Source organism: Tupaia chinensis, unplaced genomic scaffold, assembly GCF_000334495.1.
Source record: "Tupaia chinensis unplaced genomic scaffold, TupChi_1.0 Scaffold138400_2, whole genome shotgun sequence".
In the NCBI taxonomy this organism is placed as follows: Eukaryota; Metazoa; Chordata; class Mammalia; order Scandentia; family Tupaiidae; genus Tupaia; species Tupaia belangeri.
In genome coordinates, this window is record NW_006198298.1 from 380,518 (window position 1) to 388,144 (window position 7,627).

A 7,627-nucleotide genomic window follows, 5' to 3' on the forward strand; every position below is an offset into this window, starting at 1 on the left:
AGTTTTAAGCTGCAGGGTCTGGACTTGAACCATGGTTGACTACATGAGAGTTCAGTGATGTAATCATCATGCCATCTGCTGGTCCCAGCTAAGAATGGCTTTAGTATTTTTAAATGGTTGAAAAAGAGAGTATTTTGTGACATGTTACAAATTGAATGAAATTTATATTTCAGTGTTCATAAAGTTGTATTAGAATATACCCATGCCCATTCATTTATGCTATTTTAAACCACTATAAAACTTAGTGGCATAAAACAAACCCCACTTTGTCACCTCATGAATTCCATGGGTCAGGAATTCAAATAAGGCATAGTAGTAATGACTTTGTTTTTTGGTTTGCTATAGGGCAACGCATGTGCACACACACACACACAAACACACACACACAGAGAGGAGATGGCCATGCTGAAATCCCTGAGAAGAACTCTCAGGATTTGGGGCATGCATGCACATGTGCCCCAACTGTTTTTCAAGTTACTGGGTTGAGGACTCAAACTGCACAGTGGGTCATGTGGGATCCAAGCACCTTAACCACCATACCACCAGCTAGCCCACGGATGACTTCTTTTCTACTCTTCAATGCATAGGACATTAGTTGGGAAGACTCAAACAGCTGAAATCATGTGGAAGCTTCCTTACTTCTTCCCTCATCTGGCACCTTTGACTAGGATGGCTGAACTTATTAGCAAAGATGATCTCCAAAGGGCCTACACGAGGCCTCTGCAGCATGGATGGTCTCAAAGTGGTAGACTTATTACATGGCACTCAGGGGTCTCAGCGTTAATGTTGCAAAGCACAAGGCTTAGGAGCTACATTGCCTTTTATGATTTAGGCAGAGAAGTCACATACTCTATTGGATTAAAGTAGTCACGAGCTCGCCCAGATTTAAATGAAGGAGCTACAGGTCCTACCTCTTGATGAGAGGACTATCAAAAATTTTGCAGCCACATTTTAAAATCCCATTTATGGATTTCACATCATTTTGTAGCAAGGATCCAAAATTAATGACTTTGACTGAAAACATGAGACATAGGCTGGCCCTGTGGCCTAGTGGTTGGTGGAGTTTGATCCCATATGGTTGACTGTGGTTCAAATCCCAGCCCCAGTGGCTTGAAAAACACACCATTTATGTGTGCATACATGCCCCAAATCCCAACCAGGTGGAGAAATGGAAGAGAATGAATTGTAGCATGATGATGCCTCACTGGAGAGAGTTGCTTTCATCCTCTCTCTCTCTGTCTCTCTCTCTCTCTGGCAAGTACAAGCACTCTCTGGCAATTAAAAAAAAGAAAATGTGAGTCACATCTTGTATCAGAGGATCCAAGTTTCAAAAAATTCAGTTTGACAAAAGGACTGTGATCGGAGTTCTGACATGTGAACAATTTCACTAATATCCTATTTGTTTCTGATTAGTTTTTTTTTTTTTTAAGATTTTTGCCATAGGACATGAACACTTTCCAGAGAGAGACAGAGAAAGGTAAAGTGAGAAATTACCCCGTGGTGAGGGTGGGCGGCTATGCTGCAATCCTTTCTCCATTCTCGTCTTAGGATTTTAGGCACACACATGAACTTGCCTGGAGTGTTTTTCAAGCTGTTGGATCCATAATTCAAACCACGGAGTTAGTCATGTGGGATCCAGTGCCCCAACCACCACAGTATGTGCTGGCCTCCAGTCTTTACCTCTGAACATATAGAATATATGCTTTTTTTTTTCTTTTTAGGTTTTTGCCACAGGGCACGTGTGCACATGGAGAGAGTGTGAGCGCAAGCCACCAGGTATGGGACTATGGTCAGCCATGTGGGAATCCAGCTCCTTAACCACTATGCCACCTGCTGGCCCCAATATGTGTTTTTTTTTTTTTTTTTGAGATGTTTTCGCTATAGGGTGCGTGCGCTCACCAGACAGACAGAGAGAGACATAGAGACAGAAAGTGAGAAATCACCCCCCGGGGGGATGGTCATGCTGCAATCCCTTCTCCTCCATTCTCCTCTTGGGATCTTGGGCACGCACGCACACGTGCCCGGCATGAGTTCTAAGCCACCGGGTCCGAGACGTGAACTGCAGTCGACTACATGGGAATCCAGCGACATAGCCATTACACTAACTGCTGGTTCCCCCCAATATGTGTTTTTAAAAGGTGTATGTATTTACTATTTCCATGAGAGTAGAGTGGGAGGAGATAGGCACCCCTACTTACCAAGGTCTTTGTGCTATAATCTGCCTCTAGCTAGGATCACGGGCATACATAGAATGCCTTACATGTTCAAGGAGACCCCAGGACATAAAACCAAGACCTTCCCATGTGACTTCAGCATCACAGAGAACCGTGATACCGTTGTGCCACTGTGGCTGGCCCATGTACATTTCTAAATGTCATAGGAGTAACTACCACTTTTCAAAAGAGTAATCTGTGTATTTGTGTGATAGCAAAAATGGCCCAACTCTCCAACTCCTTTATCCATGCCCTTTTTTTTGGGTTAAATTTATTTTATTTAACTTTATTTATTTATTTAAATTTGACCAGAGAGGGGCAGAGTAAGTGAAAGAGAGAGAGTGGGAAAGTGAGAGAGCAAGCCACCGGTTCCAGGACTTGAACCATGGTCAGCCATGTGGGAGCCCTGCGCTCTTAACGACCACACCAACTGCTGGCCCCATCCATGCCCTTTTAAGGTAACTCTGCAGCTCCTCGAATCTGTACTGGCCTTATGACTTGCTTAGGGGAACAGACTACAGTAGAGATGATAGTATACAGTTCTGAATCTAGGCTTTAAGAGGCCTTGCTGTTTCTTCTCATTCTTAGAAACTTACCCAACTAGCACCATGAGAACAAGCCTAGGCTAGCCTGCTACAGGATGTGTAGCTCAGTGTTCCTACTCCATACTAATTGCCCCAGTTGCCAGCCAGTCAAACTCAGAAACAGAGCTCTCTGTTGTCCTGTGGTTATCATAAGAATAAGGGAGACTGGCTGAGAATAGTAGAGCTGCCTAGCTGAATTCAGCGTGAACGACCTACTCACAGAATGAACTAAAATAATTACTATTTTAAGACATTAACTTTTGAAGTGTCTAGTTATCAGCAATAGTTAACGGATAAGCCATTTTTAATGATTAACTGTAGAATGAAAATTTCATCACACACCTCAGTCCTACTACATTGAATCACTTTAGATACTGGTTAATTCTCCAAAGTAGGCACTACTGCTGGGCTCTGCTGGGGAGGGCATGCTAGCTAATGCCACGGTCACAGAGTTCTAACACGTGACCTAAAGAAGCCTCTAATAGCAACCATACAAATAGCAGATGTCACTCTAACTACAAGTCTCTTATTCTATCTGAAACTAAGGAAGCTACAAGGTACCTTCATAGACCACAGAGACAAATGGGACTAAGCAGCCAGCCCTTTACTAGTCAATCAACTATTAAGTCATTGGAAAAGAAATGATGCATTTTTACATAGAGAACCATTTTTTCCTACAACCCAACAGAATGTCACAGCATCCCGACTACCTTACCTAAATTGTTTTAATGAGAAATTAGCATTGCTATTAGAATCCCTATTCTTTTTAGCTATAGTCCCATCCTCTTTACTTGTACCAATGTTACCCCTCATTGCACTCCAGTAAAAGCAGGGCAGATATTAACTTAAAAGATTAATTACAGACATGAGACTATGAAGTAATTTTTAAAAAACAAATATACCAGAACTCATGCATCGAGTATCAGGCTGAGTTCTAGGAGACGCTCTGGGGCAACAAATGTTTATCGCAACCATGCAATTTCTCAAAGACTTAGGACATTTTTTTTGGTTTGGATTTATCTTTTGTTCCTTTGGCATATCATATTTCTTTGAATAATAAGGTCAATGGAGGCATATTTTTTCCTTTGAGAGTGAATTTAGTTTTTAGCAACAATCAAGTGTTATTCAAAGTCCATTCAAGTTAACATATTACTGAGTGTGTGAAACCAGTTTGGTCAGAAACAACCTGGGAAAATAAATTGCAAGATTGAAATTCTAATTCTACTGTCATTAGCTGGTAGTTTAAAACTCTGAATGCGCAAAAACCTTCAATAACTCCCTACTGCTCACAGAGCCAATTTCAGACTTCTAGGACTAGCATCTAAGGTGCTCAACAATGTGGCCACAGCTTACCTATCCAGTCTTAACTGTACTTGTACAGTCTCTTCTCCAGCGAAATTGAGTCCCTCACTCCTCACTAATGTCCCGGTGCTTTCTCAAATGCATGTATCAATTTACCCTCTATGTTTATGTATTCCATACAGTGACTAAAACTGTAAATGACTCAAATAAGTACTTCCTGAATAAATAATATAAATAATTAATTCCTCAGGTGGCTCTGAAGGTAATTTCAAAAAGCCAAGTTCCAGAAACATTCTGAGTGAGGGAATAAGTGTTAATAGCTAGTTTTCAACCTGAATTTCAAGGATGAAGTTCTAAAATGTTAAAAAAGCAATTGTTTTGCAGTCATGTCTAATGACTACCTAAGAAAGCCTAGTGAATTAGGTAGAATCAGAAATGAACTAAAAACTCCAGGCTACTCCAGTCTACCTACCTAGACTATAGATAGCAATTCCACTGTATTTTAGACAGTGGGCCTTGGAGTTTTGAATTTCTTTAGTATTTTCTCCTTCAAATATCCAAGTTAAAAAATAAGTACTACTTTGATAAGAGATGACTAGGTCACAAATTATTACTAAGTATAAAGCCTCTCTAAGAATTTATAAGATCTTTTCCTCTCTGATGAAGCTAAAACCAATACAATAAACTGGGGATATTTCCTAAGCATTTTTGTAGTAAAATTAATTCATATTAGATTGAACCATATGAAATCACCATTTCAGTAGGTCAAAACATTTGAGTACCAACAATTTCATATGGTTCAATCTAATACTGCAGGATTTTGCTCACAAACAACAAAAAAAGCATCCTTTCCTTTTTCTTCGAATCCTTCACACATTCTAGAGAAATTTAATTCCTATGAACTTTTGACAACTTATAATAAAGAAAGAACTACATGAAACCTCTCTTATATATATTTTTTCCTTAGTTCAAAACACCTAGTTTCCTCTAGGAGTTGTATTCCACTTACCAGATTCAAGGTAATTGGCCTGTGGGTCCCCGGTGGGGTATTAGGTTTTTCCATCTACAGCTCAAATTTCTAGGTCAGATTGAAGCACCCCCTTTCCCATGTTCCATTTGCACACTACAAATAGGACATCATATCCAGGATTCTTGAGTGTTGTTTAATGCAAGAGGTTGTTGACAAAAAGGTGTTCTGATCACGATGATTAGCATGAGCATGGGGTGGTGGTGCTTGGTTTTATTCCAGTTTTTTTTTCCCTGCCCTAGAGTGTAGCCAGATGGCTTTAAGATCACCTCTGAGTCTTTTCAGAGCAGAAGAAGCCTTAGAGGCAGGATTCCTAATCCTGCATGTATGGCTAGAGTGATGAGGTAGTTTCCCTCCATCTTTCTGGGCAGCCACAACCAGGCCCTGTGAGGAGGGGAAAAAAAATGGCTAGAGGGATGAGGTAGTTTCCCTCCATCTTTCTGGGCAGCCACAACAAGGCCCTGTGAGGAGGCGCAGGTGCTTTGACTAACTGGCACACTCCCAGGCCACAGCCATACCACATGTTTAGAACAGAGGCTCAATTTTAATCCTTCTGAGACACCGTTTCAGGGATCAACCAATATACAGACATGTAATCAATATAATGCTTTTGTGTGCTTGTGTGGGTCTTGAATTGGTGAATTTTCTGAATTAGTATTTTTAGAATTTTCTACATAGAAATTCTTAGAATTACTGAAGACAAGTATAAATGCAATCCCTTTTCTGGTAAATGTTATTTCATGAGAAACACTGCATATATAATTTCAGCTTCAATGGTCAGAAGATCCTGTACTTTCAAGATTACTGTTAGAAATGCAAAACAGGGACAGCAAAACTCCATCATCCCACCTCTGTCCCCTCAGTACAGGATGTTTTCCTCCTTCAAAGGTATTTTATAACGTCTTTCATCCAGTGTATTTTACATAACCAGCTTTCTCTATTGCCTCAAGAAGATGACTGCAGTCTAATTAAGTTTTTCCCTGAGGAAACACCACCCCGACACACAAAGGCAAAACAGCAGTGGTAAATTGTAGAAACAAGACCAGTTCATTTTTATCAAATGAAAAACTATGAAAATGAAAAGTGCCCAAACTACCCCTAAGTTATTAACACGTAATGATCTGAAAAATCAGCAAATCATAGGAGACTAGTCAAAATTCTTTGTTCACATAGTTTTTCCCAAGTTCTGAATTCAAGACCCCACATTTCCCACTTTGACAGATGACTTTATCACAATCACATAAAAATAAGTTCAGAACATTCCACTGTACACAGTAGAGATGATGCTTGCCTTTGCCTGATCTGTCTCAGAAGCAAAGCCAAGGAGGAACTGAGTCTTACATGTTCATTTGCACAGGGCCCACTGAAAATTTTGATGAAGAAACTTGGGCTGGAATTTGAGAAACTTGAATGTTAAACCAAATTTCTAGTCTATTACCATATTATTTTTATTATAGTGGCTTTGTAGTAAATTTTATTCTGATAATGCAAACTCCCCTTACAAAGTTTCCTAGGCATTTATTCTTTCAATGCAAATCTGATCATGATTCTTGGTGTAAAACCCTGCTGGTGCTCCCCAGTGCTTACAAACTCCCTTCCAGGCTCTCACAAAACCGCAGATGAGCAGAGTGGAGAGTGTAAGTTTAGAGTCATAGCTGACGTTTGTTCATGCTGTAATCCCCATCCTCTAGTCCTTTAGCCAGTAGGATCCTGTACTTCAGGCTGACCCAACTGGAGATTCAAACTGCAGTTGCTATGTGGGATCTGCCTTCTCTCAGCAGTACATTGCTGCTGTGACATTGGACAAATATGCAATAATGGATCTGCCAGGGTGCTGTGTAAGAGGTCCCCAAGACCACCTCTAGGTTCTGTGATTAAATAGGAAGGTACACAGGATTCAATATACAAATGGACTTCAAAAAGTCTGTGGAAAAAAATGGAATTTGAGTTTATTTTGGTGCAAAAGATTTTGAAATCCATGTCTAACTTTTCTCATAATATGCATTTTCCATGAACCTTTTGAAGAACTCTTATACAATCACACTCTTGGCTATGGTTTATTATAGTCAAAGGATACAAGGCAAAATCAGCAAAAGGAAAAGGCTCATGGGATGCAGTCCAGGAGAGATCAGGTACAAACTTCTGAGAATCCTTACCCAGTGCATATGCAAGACATACTTAATTTCCCTACTAACAAGTCGTGAAAATGCACGTGAAACACTGTCTTCTACAGAAACTCATTAGACTCAGTGACTGTGAGCTGGTCACACAGAAACCCTCTAATTTGCACATACCAAAATTCCAGACTCTAAGAAAGAAAGCAGGTATTCAGCATAAACTACATTCCTTCTATAAACAGGTCAGGAGCAATGACTCACCCTTATCAGTCCTGAGAATGGTAGGAAACCTCCTGAAAATCGAGTTCCCAGATGTCGGCCCAGGGCCAACCTTGTAAGCAGGCCTTTCAGTCAGTTCTGCTATGATAAAACTTATTATTATTA

At 40.3% G+C, this 7,627-nt stretch overlaps 1 protein-coding gene across 1 annotated transcript in view; it reads right to left on the bottom strand.

Moving 5' to 3' along the window:
- JADE3 (jade family PHD finger 3) overlaps positions 1–7,582 on the bottom strand; it is a 109,204-nt gene extending 101,622 nt beyond the window's left edge. The window contains 1 exon segment of the mRNA XM_014592726.2: positions 7,505–7,582. The gene's annotated coding sequence lies outside the window, so the exon portion shown is untranslated.
- Positions 7,583–7,627: the final 45 nt, after the last annotated feature.